We start from the raw sequence: 15832 nt of genomic DNA on the forward strand, positions 1-15832 counted from the left end.
AACTGATAATAAAGGTATCCTATTTCCGGTCGCACATAATGCTGTGACAGGAAAAATGAAGTAATGAAGCCTTCGAGCCGATACTTGAATTAATGGCGCGGACGAGAGCTGTTCAAATAATTGACGTAGTCTGGCTCAAAAATTTATCGAAATTAGTGTAGTTTTTAGATCATATTTTGTCTTATCCATACAGTAAAAATGCTCATAAAATTACGGCAATGGACAGCGCATTTAGCAATCTCTTCCAAGCAACTCCAACGCCATGATAAAAGCGCTTTTGAGGCAAAAAGGGGTTTAAAAGTTGTAATATATACGAGTATAAAGTCTTTTCTTTATAAGAAAGACGCACTGTGCTGGTCTGTCGCAGACCCAACCTCCTTCATGGACGTGTAGACTGCCCAGGGCTAAGTCACAAAGAACAACACATAGTAACTTGTTTAGTGCGACTAAAAATATTTTTTCTCGTAACACTTCCGATATACACAAGCTTGCTTGATACACTTTCGCTATTTTCACTACTATTAAACAAAAATGTAGTTTTGTAACTGCTTGATAAGACTCCCACTAAACCATCACTGATGCAGGATGATGACCACGTTGTGCCTTTCCGACCACATTATCATTTTGCTATAGTTTTGTTTTTTTCATCGGTAGAGATGATATTTCTTTGTTTTTCACGTGCGTATCGCGACAGAAGGCGTTTTGATCGATCCACTATCCTTAAGTAAAGATTGATTTAGGACAGGTCCTATATCGAATATAAGCTTCAGGTTTAACACGCAACAGAATTCTGGCGGGAATCTTTATTTGTCGCGACAAGTTTTTTGGCTTCGCTCATTCTTGCTTTAACAGTACAACAACTAACTTCATAGTTTTAAAAATACGTGACTGCCCCAATTTTTCTAGTCATCGACAGACGCTGTGTTGTTGTATCTGTTGATAGTACGATATACTAACATACGGCTGATACGAAGCTTTTGAAGTGTCTGAAATTTTATCGACGGCTTCATACCCACTTTGTGCAAGGCGATCACTGCAATCCTATTTCCTTTAACGTCCCATTCCATATTGTAATTTTATAATGTAAACGAAAAATTATGTCGAAAATCGAAAGGAGTTTTAAAAATATATATTTTATATTACAGTATTTATGGCCAGGCTAGGCTAATATTTAAATATAGAATAAAAAAGAAAATTATTTATGTTTATAAATAATTTATTCATTAGCAACTTTGGCTGATCGTACTTTACATTTGAAAAATTCATCCCGAATACCAAATGAATAGCACTTCATTAGTTTGAATATATACGACCTACATATTTTCGGCAATTTATTCAAATTAAAGAATTTTCAGTTTCGAAAATGTAATATTTTAACATTAAAGCCTATTGAAACATTTGACATTGATATTTATGAAGATTTTATACAAGTTCTTTCAATTATTTTAATGATTTGAGTTCAAATATTGTAGAGTTCGCGATGTGATTTATTTTAAAGAATTTTTAATTTTATTATTTGTATCTACCGTAGCGATATTCTCGGTATATAAATCATTATTTTTTTATATAGGTCACATAAATTTAAAACAGTGTTTCTAAAAATTTACTACCAGTTCAAATCAAGGGCATAGAGAACTGGCAATGAACTCTGCGTCACTCTTAAAAATCGTTAATATTTTATTACATGTAAACCATTACGACAATAACCAAACCAAAGCAGTGTTGGTCTAGTGGCTTCAGCGTGCGACTCTCATATCTGAGGTCGTAGGTTCGATCCCCGGCTGTGCACCAATGGAGTTTCTTTCTATGTGCGTACTTAACATTTGCTCGAACGGTGAAGGAAAACATCGTGAGGAAACCGACATGTCTTAGACCCAAAAAGTGGACGACGTGTGTCAGGCACTGGAGACTGATCTCCTACTTGCCTATTAGATTTCAAAATGATCATGAAACAGATTCGGAAATCTGAGGCCAAGACCTAAAGAGGTTGTAGCGCCACTGATTTATTTTTAAACCATTACGTCATGTTACTCATCACATGTTAAAAGAGTTATTGTAATAAGTAATAGATAAATAAATAAAAAGACCGAATGTTTCATGACTATCAACGTTGACAGGAGCATGCACTTGTATAACTGAGAAAAGTGCACCCAAACGTGTTAAGAGGAATCAAAACATATTAATAATACAATCGTTCTAGGCGCCTAATAAATAATTATTAAATATCGTCATCTTCTTATCATCGGCGTTATCAATATCTCAGCGCATATTTTTTTTTACTCAATGCAAATAGCATTTTATCAAGTTTTTCGTACATTTCGTCGCAAAATTTCTACTTGAATTTAAAATAGCAATAATTTATTTTAGTTAGTAGTAGTATCTTTCTAATTAGTGTCTTTCTTAAGATGTTGTCGCTTCTCACTGAGATCTTTTTGATTTTAGTATTTTTTTCAGATTTATATTTAAATATAATAATATTATAATAAATAAATAAAAAAATAAATATTAGTTATGTAGGTGTTATATTCAAAGGATTGAAATATTACTTTCATTGGAAAATTTTAATTATTGGCACAGAATATATTTGTTTAATTCCTTATTATTTATTAATAACTTTACTATTTAGACTAATGGCAGGATTTCATTAAATATTTTCTCTTCGGCAAGATAAGCCAACCGACAAATATATTTTGCTTTTTTCAATAATACATATTCTAAAATTTAGATATCGATTCATTAATCTATTAGTTCCTTAGTTTTCTTAATGCGGCGCGAACAAGTCAATTCGCCGAGAATAAAGATAATATCGCCTAAAAGGAATAACGTAATGTAAGTTATAGGTGAATATTTTTTATCTGTAGCACTCCACAGCTGCGCCATTGTGAAAGGCTCACAACATCAATAAGCCATTCAGACGAGCCATAAAGGACCCGACACACTGCATTTTACGTTTTATCGTAATTTTAGGTGAAGTTATTTCTATAGGTTTCCGTGTGATTTACCAACGGTTAGAAATGAAAAAATGCTGTGACGTTTTCATATTTTCACGAATGTCAAACAGAATTATTCGTGCATTTGTATGGAAGCCCCTACTAGGGTTTGGAGCGGCCCCTTGCTGTATCATCATAATGATGATGAAGCTATACTTAGCATTTTAACTTTTTAATTTACATATCTTCAATATTCAATTAATTTATTATCTTAATATATATATTTCTTGTGTGCGTGTGTATGTGACTGAACTCCTCCTAAACGACTGGACCGATTTAGACGAAATTTTTTGTGTGTGTTCAAGGGGATCTGGGAATGGTTTAGATTCACAATTTTGTCCGCTGGACAATGTTTTTTTAATTAATTTTCAATTTATTAGTTGTTGTTGATTTTGGAATGTTTTACATTGGATCCGACAGACGGCGCTACCATCGCAGTGTCAATTTTAATTTTAGTCTGTCCCGAAATTTAAAAAAAGTTTTGTTATCATTGTGTTATATCGTGTGTGACCATGTGCTGGATCGTTAGATATTGTCATAACATTTGAATAATAATTTTCATCAAAATGGCTTATTAAAAATTGAAATTTTGAAATTAAAGACGTGTAGACAGGACAACGTCTGTCGGATCCGCTAGTAAAATAATAACTTTGTATGATGACAAACGTGTAAGTTCTTGACTTGCCCACGACTATGTGACCTCCTCCTGGCGCCAAAGCTGTATCCGCCCTGAGCTCAGTTTCATTATCGGACGTGGATGCAGAATATGAGAATCCACCAGTATCACCTCGATATCGGTCATTCACTACGTGGAATCACTTCACTACTGAAGTATTTCCGAAGAAACGAGAAACTTTCAAGAAATGAGCGTACCTATTTTTACATGCCGGCAACGCACCCGTGAGCCCTCTGGCATTGAGAACTATGGGCGGTATCATCAGATCTGCCTTGCCTGTGTGTTGTTGCCCCCTGTTCTATAAAAAAATTAAAGCAGGACCTAGACCCAAAAAAATCTCGTAAAATTTCTACAGGCTTACGGAAGCGACCTGTATTTTTTTAAATATGTATAAATAAATAATAAATATTTTTTTTAAAATATAAAATGATTTTGCGTTTCCTCACAATATTTTCCTATTCAGTCAGCAGTCAATACTGCTATATAGTGTGTACGCTTCCTAATAATGGCCACATGTTTATTTATAGGGTATTAGAAAAGACGAATTCGCGACTTACGAGTTGTTTTTGTAGCGTCGTTAAAGTGTTTCGGGACATTTCGTGCGCAACCAGATTGTGCGCAAATGAACAGTACTATTTCTTCGAAAAGTTTTGAAGTCCTTGGAACTACCATTTGAAGATTAAAAAGAAGAAATTATTTTCCTCATCTGTTGCACTGTAAGAGTAGTTACTACGAAACAAGCAAGCTGGAAGGAAATCCATAAAATAATAAAATTAAATAAATAAATGAACCGAATGGAAAGTTTTAAAGGATGATTTTACTGTAAACAAGTCTATATATAGAAGGAAGGTATTTCTGAACCAATTCGATTAAAGAATCAAGAAAAAAGCGTACCAATGCTTGAAAGGTGGGCAACGCGCTTGCGAGCCTTCTGGCAATGTAACCGTTTACCTCCTATTAATTATAAAAAAAAAACAAAAATATAATAATTTATTTTCTAAATGTAGTTTATTGTCTTTAAATGCAAATTTGTCATTGATGCGCATGCATTTATTGTCATATATTATATTCTCTGTATTTATGTCTGTTGTTTCTTTAGTGTGCCTTTAAAGAAACCTGGTATTTTGTAAAGATAGTTATAGATAGAAACATTTGTGTCTGCAAACCTCTTTCATAAAATCAAAAGTCGTCTAATCTTATTTGACAAAAGCCTGTCAGATTTTGAAATTATTACTGTATAATTAAAATGAATAACAATTCACAGTTTATATCAAGTAATTATCTAGTTATTATGGTAAATTGGAGCGGGTAGTTTGATTTATTTATAGCTGCGTAATAAGCTGGCTACCGAGTAATTAACCGTTAGTCAGATGCCGCATAAAGCCTGTTATATTAATTTTGTATTTAGTTTTTCGCCTTTCACTAACTTTTTATTAGTTAAGGCACTAATTGTTCTGACACATTATAGATGATAGAACCGTCGAAACTGTCCGACTATTATGTAAACATAGATTAATAGGCCCCCAAAAAAATTATATATAAAATTAAGGTTTAATAATATAACGTAAGTATAATTATAAATTATAATAGTTTAAGGGTGTCTGGCAGAGGATTGCAACCATACTAACTGTCTGGCAATGCGAGTTTTGATATTATTATGAATCAAATATAAAAAAATCTGTTTCATTTTATGATAAATTTGAGATGGAATTTTATACACCTTTGTTACCTGTTAACTGCCAAAGCCACCGCTGTCTCAGCTTCGAGTGGGTATCATTCTTACCTGTACTAGGGACACACATAGAAAAATATTCAGCTTTTATAAAATCCGAAGGTCACTGGCTTTTGGACCATTACTGCGTCTTAACAATTATTTATGTATTAGCGCAAGACATTGCCACGAATTGACAGACTTAAAAAATTGCAATTATCTCAAATGTGCCTTGGCGATGACGGATAGTGATTGCCAGTTCTTGCCTCTCTATATAAGAATATGCGAACATTAGATTGTAACCACCAAAACATTATTGTATCATATTCTTGCAAATAAATAAATATTATTTTATTATTATTATTATTACAGACTTGAGAACTGGAAGTAAATTGATTTGACATATAATGGATTTTAATATAAGATTGTGTAAAGTCCCGTAGTTCACGCTTAGGCTTCCCAATATGATAATGGCATTCTTACCGATTTGCTGGATCTCCGAAAGCCATTTGCATCATCTACTAATACATAAAACCTAGCGACTCAGTCAAGATGCCTTAACAGTAGTGTACATATGTCGACAAATGTTCATACAAATTGAGTTTTCGACTTTCTACATACACAATTAATAAGGCATCTTACATATACATATACATAATATCCCAATAAACCTAATCCTACAAAAGTGAAGAACACGTACATTCAGAGACTCATAAGACGTTTCAATTCAATATCTATGGTTCTATTTGTGTTAAATTATTGAAGAGCGAATTAGTAATGCAAGTCTTACATTTGAATCAGTGCATCACTTCACACGACTGCGGGTGGTGAGACCATTATCTTATTACGTGACTTGCCTTAACTTTGCCTTTTCTTGCGTCGCGCTATATACACTGCGCTAGTGATCGAAATGTTTTTACTTTTAACTTTACTTTTTTTTAAACAAATTATAAGAGTGATGATTGTTAAGTATACGTAAGAAGTACCGAATATGACTTAAGGTTCTTCAACAAAAGATTCTTCAATTCTTTAAAGTCCTGCAACGCACGATTTCTTTGGAATGTGGTGTTCACAGCGCGCTATCTGTTCTATTAAAAAATATATAATGAAGATTATTCCAACCCAAATGTGGAGTGTCGGTTGTCTAAATAGGTGTTTTATTTATTAAATCAAAACACCAAGTGTAAAATGTAATTATATTATTATTATTGGTCGACATCACAGGAGAACGAAGAGCTGGCAGCTACTTCGCACAAAGAATTAGTCTAGCTATTCAAAGGGGGAACGCTGCCAGTATCTTCGGAACCTTGCATAAAGGGACTCCTTTTAATAATATTTTTTAATTATTAAATTTTAAGGTTAGTTGTTAGGTATATTTTCATATTATTTGTTTTGAATAAATAATGATATTCATTATATTAATAATCGAATATATATTTAGGATTAATAATCGAATGTTTTTTTTCAATAATTTTTACTTAACTTTACACTACTAAAAGAAATAGTGGTACTACATCTATCTCTATTATATCTGTTTCGCGATCATCTATTTTTTTTTCCTATTGGCAAGTAGGTCGCCGAGCTGCTGTCAGCGTTAAGGCCAGGCCCTATCGTATCCAGATTTCATTAGAAGGGAACTGCCATTAAATTGTTGAAGATAATGACGTCAGCAATACTGGCGTCATATATTAGTTTGTTGGTATCAGCCATTTAATTTTGACATAAGAGTCTAACATTAAAGGCTGAATAGACCGCTCAATCGCCTTCTGCCACACACGCCGATGCCAGTTTCTTGCGATGTTTTCCTTAACGAGCGAGTATAAAATGCGCACGTAGAAAAGTCAAGATCATTGTTGCACAGCCGGGGTTCGATCTGACCTCAGGGATTAGCGCCGCACACTGAAGCCACTATACCAACACTGCTAGATACAGCTAATTTTATAATAACTTACTAAGTGATTACTAAAAGTAAAAAAAAAACGTATTTTTGTATGGACGATTGTCTGAACTCGAGTGAGCTGAGATTAATTTATAAGTGATTTGGCAACATCTCAAATTCTCATAGTTCTTCGCAAAGTCTAGACTATGTATTTGTTACTTTATATAGTTCTCAGCGTATCCACGCTTATATTCTTAAACTGGATTTAAACTTTTTATATATTTTATTACTTTACGTAACAAAAAGCCAATAGGTGTATTTCTTCTCTATCTTTACTTAGACTCAGTAGATCAGGCAAAGCGTAACGAATTGCTAAAGTATCATAATTTTTTTAAAAACTATAATAACAATAATAAGTATTTGTGTTTTGGATGAGCTTATAAGCTAATCAATACACAGAAGGATAAAGACGAAAAGTGGCTTTTATCGTATATTATTTTATTTAGTTATCAACTCCATCGTTCGTTCCATCTTTGTAGCTTGTTACAAGAACGAAAGTTAAAATTCAAATTGTTACAATACAAGTGTTTTAATTGTCATAAATTATACAAAAGCAAGTGGCCTTCAAGAATCCTAGGTTTTTTGACGTGACAACGTCTTATCCGATGGAGCCGGCTCCACGCACGAACGCATGCGGCGTTACCTCGCTCTGAGGTGTTCCATTTTGGGCTTGAAGTGCAAGCGAGACCACGCACCGCATCGCAAATTAGAGGCTATTCCGAGGCGATTACGTTACGATTCCGATTAGTGTGTGTTGCAGCAGGGTGATACATACAAACAATACAGAACAGCTCGAGGTGATACGGTGACGATCCCTTACCGAGTCCACTGCCACACTTAATTTTGTATGTATACCTTTTAATTATTATTATTGCTATGTAGGTTAAGAATATTGTAAATACTTTAAATCTAGTTTTTATTTTAACATATCTTTAAAACTTCAAAAGTATTACATTGGATTCGGTTAAAGAAATGTCATCCAGGAACCAGTCATAATGATTTAAAATGATGTCCCACGTCTCGTCTCAAATACGACGCATCTTTTATTCATTCTCGGACTTCCGAACTTTATTAAATATCTGATGGTCCAGGCACTTCCGAAAATGCAAAGGAAACCTTCCTTGCATTGTAAATACAAAATGCGTTTAAATTCTTGAATGTTTTATTTTTTAGGGATACTATTAAAATTATGTTTCTTTTATTATATAATGTACAACAAACCTGTTGAGCGTCTTAGTGCGGAAACAGAGTCCACATACCTTAGATAATGACGTATGTATATATAAAAAATGTACAAATATAGATTTTTGAAATTAGTTTATATTAAATACTAAAATATTTACTTTACCTTTATGGAAGATAATTCCACTCCTATCGATACACTACCTTACCTGTAACAGCTGTTTAAAGTCTTAAAACCAAAAACTAAAGAATGAAATTCAAATGAGTAACGATAATTTTGTTGATTAATATGATTTAATTCAATTAATATCATAAATGTTTTCAATTATAATTGTGTTACTAATTCCAAATATATAAAGCATTGAATTATATTATCATTTAAATGTAATATCGCAGTCGTAGCTAATTTGACATAATTAAATATAAAAGTAACGTTTTTATTGCAGGGTTTTTTGTGCGCAAAACGTTTCTAAAAATTATATTTAATATCACATTATCCAGTCACACTATATCTACATCTATCTATCACAGCTCTGTATTCACAATTATTAAAAATATCATCATATTTTTCGTAGTACATTTAACAAATTATGGTCGTCAACATAGCGACTTTATTTATTAAAATCTTTACATAATACAATTAATTACTCTTTCATATAGTAGGTAAATATAGTATATAATAAGATAAATTCAGGGGGATGTGATATACGAATAAATCATATGTAATATAAATGGGAGTTTTATTACGTTTTTGCTATGCATTGCAGGCGAGACGCTTAATTTGTAATTTAATGAAATCGTAAAATGGGATTAGTCGGATTTTTATAGATGGCAATGAAAAAAATCGTTCACGACGGAATGTGGCAATTAAAACAGTGTAGTTTCACACAATAGGGGAGTAATGAGTTTTTCACGATTGGACGTTAAATAAAATGTTTTTGTTATAACGATTTTGTTTTAGTAATTTTTTTTTTGCATGAAAAAATGTTTACTATATTAAACGTTTTCCTCTCTTGAAGAAATGTCTAAAACTATGACTAAAGTTCAGTTGTTATTCTTGGTTTGTTATAATTATCGGAACCATGGCGTTACTGTCGGATTATGTCACCGAGCTTATAAATTAATAACGTTAAAATAAAATCAGTGTAAAACCGCAAAACTTTTATTAGACTGTTTTAATATAAATCTATAATTTACGCTTTTTTATAACAAATCCATAGTCATTATTATTATTAAAAGTAATCTGCAATTTCTGCAACTTTCTTACGGTTGTAGGTAATCGAAAATCTGACTTAATAATCTATATTATGAGTAAAAGGTATAGTGTTTCACTTCGTTATGATTATATTAGAGGACGTAGATTTAAGAACCCAGAAACATGTGTCTTTTACAAAAAGGGTCTCCAAATCTAACAATTCCAATACACTAACACACAATAACACTCATAATAAGTTTTCTATGGAATCGAACCCAGGAATGTTTCCAATAACTGAAACTTTTTGGGCCCCTGCTATGGGGGATATTTAATACCTTCTTGTGCAGGTATATAAAGTAAATAATTTTATATGCGTATAATATAATAATACATATTTATATAGATTCTTGTAAATGTTTAAAAGCAGTACAAATATCTTATTTGTAACAACAAAATGTCATTTATATCAATACGCCATATTTCATTCGCCCACAGATTAAATATTTCGTCAATAAAACCTCTTTACGATACCATAAAGTATGCTGGTCATATTTTATGTAAAAATACCACAGATTATTTCACCTACGTCTCATATTACTATAGAAAGTGAAAAACGTTTTACATTATGAAAATGTTTGGAAATTAATCGGCAATAAATATTTTGTTGTTACAAGGTGGATACATTTTTGTGTCTGTTTGATACTATTATTATATAAACTAAATAGGCCTATTTAGAACCATCTCTATGTAGGCCTTAAATATATTTAACAATAATAGATACAAAGAGTGCAGACAGAGCAGTGTTGGCCAAGTGGCTTCAGTTTGTGACTCTAATCCCTAAGGTCGGGGGTTCGAACCCCGACTGTGCCAAAACTTGAACGGTAAAGGAAAACATCAAGAGGAAACCCATAGACCCAAAAGTCTGTGCTACAGGTACAGAAATCTGAAGCCCACACCTAAAAAGGTTATAGACAATAAACGTTTGTGTTAATAGCTCTAAACTTTGACCTGTTATAACTATTGTTAAATATGACAGGACATTTGTATAAGTTAATTATTATTACAATAAGTTTAATCATGTATAATTTATGTATAATATTGAAGCGTCAACAGCACATTAGGCGCATACCGGTCATATCTGACGTCACATAACTCAAGTCGCATCGCATACCAGGCCAGGGGGTAACCATAGCACTAATAATAATTAGCGTGCAATCATTCCGCGGTTTTGACATGCTTGAATACAGGGGCGGATTCAGTGAATATAGTGTGAGCTGTTATCGGCACTAATTAATACGTTTATGTACTTTAACTAAGTAATTACAAGAGATGAATTGGACGGCTAGTAGTGAAGCGCAAGATGATAACTGTCAAGAAAACTCTAAGCTTGTATAATATTATTAATGTATCAACAAATAGGATGGGTTTTTTCCCTTGTTGTGATTAACAGTAGTAGAGGGACAACACCGGAACTTATAGTGAGCAGTACAGATACATGTTGGTCATATAGATAAGAGATCAGGGCAGGTAAGAGACATATCATTCAAATCTATTCTTATGACATAGATACCTGAAGTATTTCCGGACCCATTCGACTTAGAGTCCTTCAAGCAAGGAGAATATCAATTCTTATAAGGCCGGCAACGTTCTCGCGAGCCGTCTGGCATTAAGAGTGTCCATGGGCATATATCACTTAACACCAGGTTAAGCCACCAGCCCCCTGCCCGTTTACCCCTATTCTATAAAATAAACCTAGGATGACTAACATTAATAAAAAATCAACACTTATCATACTAATACCTTATTTTTCCATTCACTACCAATATTCTTAATAACATTCTATAATTTGTATTAAAATATGTTGAAAATATGGCCTTTATAGATAGAATATACATATTGTAATGTACTATTTTTAATTAAAAATACAATATTTATTTGTGAGTTCGTCCCATGAAATAATTACTGAACAGGGCTGCCACTTAAAAAGGGTTTCTAATTAATTTTAAATTCGTCTGGAAGTTTTGAGTTTATTTCGAGAATAAATAATTGGATTATCATTATAAATCTGATTTAATCCCATCCCTAATGTGACCCGGAACTGTCAAAACGGTCGTAGATTTTTATATATTATTCAGATGTGAGATGGTATAAATGCCCTTGACAATTGGGTCTCTGTGTGTACGTGTCACTAGAAAACACAACAATGGTGTATTCAAAGACGATAAACAAAAAAAAATTGACGCTCAATTTTATTATTTTGACAAAAAAATCAAGGGCGTACCAATTCCTAAAAGGTCGGCAAAGCATCAGTGAGTCTCCTGTCCATTTATTATATAATAATATATGTCATACAGGCTTCAAGTAGCTGTGCAATGCTAAAATATCATTATCACTTTATTCAAATACACATCATGATCACTTTATTCACATACACTATCATTCAAATAGGATATTCGTTATTATTGTCTATGTCATTTAAGTAATTCTTTATTATTTCATTATTTTACGTTTCTTTGCAACAAACAAGTCTCAGTCATGATATAAGTCATACCTACACGAGGCAGGTAGTAAACACATAAAGGATATAGCATATTTCGCGAATTACTATGAAGAGATCAATCAACAAACACATCAATTCACATCCATCATTTATTCCCGAATATACAAATGTAGGGATATTGTTTCCTTCTCACTCCCAATTTCTTTGTTTCTTACTCTGACTTTTCAGTAGCGGTTGTTCTAGATATGTTAAATGAAACACTGTTGGAAGCTATCAACTGGTTTAAAACATGAGCTGTTAACAAAAATAAAATTAGAGAGGTAGAGGGATTGCGACGCTGGATAAACAAACAAAATCGGTTGTCTGTAAAGTCGGTTTACTGACGATAGTTGAACGTGACAACGTCATAAGAAAATATTGAATGGTTGCATTAAAAAAAAATTGTTTGATAGATATTTTGTTTGGATATTGAGAAGGAAGTAAATGGAAATAACAATTGAATTGATCAAGTTACATTTATTTGTATGAATAAATACAATTTTGACATTTTCAAGATTGTAACAATAAAGATTTTTTGTTGTTACGAGAGGCAAACGGACAGGCGGCTTTATTTCGGTTTTCACCATAATTCACGAGGAAGGCTTAGGTTAGGCTTTTCCAGGTTTACAAGTCACTTTTAGCTGAACATGGCCTGGGCAGGTCGAACTCCAAATTTCCTAATAGTAAAGAACTAAGTAAATCCGAGACGTATAATATTGATAAGACATTATCTCGAAAACGTAATCTCTCTTCACGCTCAAAGTCATTAAAAATTACTGATTTACGACGCCGTAATTATCTTTATCCACTTAATACGATAAATAATACCTAATCTTTCAATTGTTCATTTTATGTTTATGTTGGTTAGCTCTTCTATGGAATGCCCCTAAGTACTAACGGAATACCGGCTGCTCGGTCCTTGGGGTGATACTCAATATGAAGTGACTTAAAAAGTGATACCATGATGATCTTATGTTCCAAAATAAACGTATTAAAAAAGCGCTCGTTTTTTTTTTGCTTAAAGCTAAAATAAATATAATGCTACTTAAAAACACACGCACTAATGTAACTTTGTTACTGACTCTCAAGTATTAAGAAGATACAAATTGTTTTTGCTCTTGTACTATAGATATGCTAGCGGACCCAACAGACGTTGTCCTGCATGATATTTCAAGCGATAAGGATACTAAACAAAGTATGAAATCTGCCATCCATCTGCCGGGCTTATTTGTAAATCTAAACCATCTACGGCTCTATCCAAACGCATGAAAAAAAATCATTGAAATCGGTCCAGCCTCCAGTCAAGCTTAAAAGAAGTTATTATTACTAACATATATATATATATATATATGTGTGTGTAAGCTATCCTATCTTGTAAGTTAGATCAAACTACTTGCGGAAATATGATTGAAATCGGTTAAGTAGTTTAGGAGTGTATAGCGGACATACGTGACGTAATTTATATATATTAATATTTATATCGGATAACGATAAATGACTAAAGAATGAAATTTTGAACTGTAGAGTTGTCTATTCGTAATCCAACACCTAGTAACCAGAGATGGCCAAGTTGGGGTTAAAAATGTCAATGACCGATAAAACAACACCAGCACGTGACCAAGTACCTATAGTATAGTATTTGAAGACAAATATTTATTTAGATGACACATCCCTTTTTAACCCTTAATGTTATTCAACCCTAATGAAAAGAAAAGCGTCATTAGAACGACTTTTGCCTTAACACCTGGGCGAAAATTGAACCAAAATATTTACGTGTGATTAGAGACAAAAAAGACGCCCCCGGGTGGGATCGAACCACCAACCTTTCGGTTAACAGCCGAACGCGCTAGCCAATTGCGCCACGGAGGCGATATAGTCACAAACATAATATTTCCTAATAGATACGATATACTTATGATAAATATTAAGTATTGTGCATTATCGTCGTACCAAAGATTTTTTAATCGCATTTATTTCCTTCCACATCTTAGTGAATCACAGACTATTATGTTACTTTATGCGTACAAAGTGTTGCAACATTCGTTGTATTAGACAATTTATATAATAATAAAAAAGACGATCAAATACGTATTCCTTCATAATTAACAATTTCATGTTTTAAATTTAACAAAATTTCTAACTATGGTCGGATCATGCAGCTGATTCAACTAAGTACTTACATATTCTTCTCAGGTAATAAAAATGAGTGGTTGATTTACCTATACAAAATTACAAAAAACTATATCTTAAGTAAATATACTTACCTAGTTACTTATATAAGTTTCCTTTTAGAAAAGTTAATAAATTATTATTATTGAGCTACTGAAACAAAGAAAACCACTTGTCCAAAGAAATATTCCATTGTTACTTTATTTATATAGTTGTACATCTTTTTCTAGTACGTCACCATTTTAACATGGTTGTTAGAGGTCAATGACCTTATCCCCAAACTGCGGCATGATCGGGTTTATGACTTGTTTACATTAATTTATGAAGGGGTCTGACACTTATGACGGCTAATTCCAAGCTTTCCATTACAGGAAAATGGGCATTTTCAAATGATTTAGTGCGTAGTAAAAGTTGTGGCTTAATTATAGAAAAACTAGCTGATTTAAGCGATTCGCGTTAAAAATAGGTTAATGTTCAGAAAGAAACAGGTAACATAATGTTTTAATAGCACCCAGAGTTAGTTAAGGTTAGATTAAAGCTCGAATTATGACTCCCGTGTCACTTATGACAACACATTTTTGACATACCGACAGAAGATTTAAATTGTAATCCGGATGGGTGCTGTTCCTCCATCGTTTTAAAGGACATCCACCAGTCCAACCACTGACTGGCCCGATACACAGTATGTGGCAGAAAGAGTGGATAATATGGTACTTACGGGTAGGACTTCATGACAGTTTTGTGTCGAGGTTTTTGAGTTATTTATTACATTATTTTAAAAAAAGTTTTTTGTGACATAACTCTAACCGATTCTTTTTTTATTTGTGTTTTGTATAGTATTCCTGAATAGATCGAATGAAAACTTGTCCATTGAGGTAATAGTATCTTTGAAGACATTAATCTTTACGGCATGCTCTCTAAATAAAGTAAAAAAAGTCGAAGTTAATAGGCATGTTTTTTTTGTCGTTAGAAGTAACTGTGTTTGCGTGTTTCAGAATCATACTTTTCGATACTTAGAGTTTTATTTTTAATTAATTCCTTGAAATTTAAAAATGGTTTTTATGGAGAGAAATATATTAAAATATTATTTTATTTAAAATGCAGGTTCCAGGACCAGTAGTAGTGATAGCTAGTTACAATAAAATATAAGGCATAAACTTGTAAAACATTTTTACTTAAAATGTGAAACGAAACGTTCTGTACATCGAACGGGATTTTTCCCAATATTATTTATTTACTCAATTAATAGATATTGCCGAAAACTGAATTATTTTCATGTCACAGTATTTATAAACATATTCCCTCGAAATAGCTTGACCGCTTTCAAAAAATTTATTGTGTAGTTATACACAATACATTTTTTATAGTTTGGTATTGATAGGACTGACATTGCGTAAACTATTTTATACCCATAAAAAAGGACGGGGGCCC

The 15832-nt window shown here is 32.7% G+C and overlaps 1 non-coding gene across 1 annotated transcript; it reads right to left on the bottom strand.

The window, feature by feature from the left end:
- Positions 1-14027: 14027 nt before the first annotated feature.
- Positions 14028-14101, bottom strand: Trnan-guu. Its single transcript has one exon. It is a non-coding gene; the product is annotated as a tRNA-Asn (tRNA).
- Positions 14102-15832: the final 1731 nt, after the last annotated feature.

The sequence above is a fragment of the Pieris rapae genome, chromosome 18 (genome assembly GCF_905147795.1).
Source record: "Pieris rapae chromosome 18, ilPieRapa1.1, whole genome shotgun sequence".
Taxonomy (NCBI): Eukaryota; Metazoa; Arthropoda; class Insecta; order Lepidoptera; family Pieridae; genus Pieris; species Pieris rapae.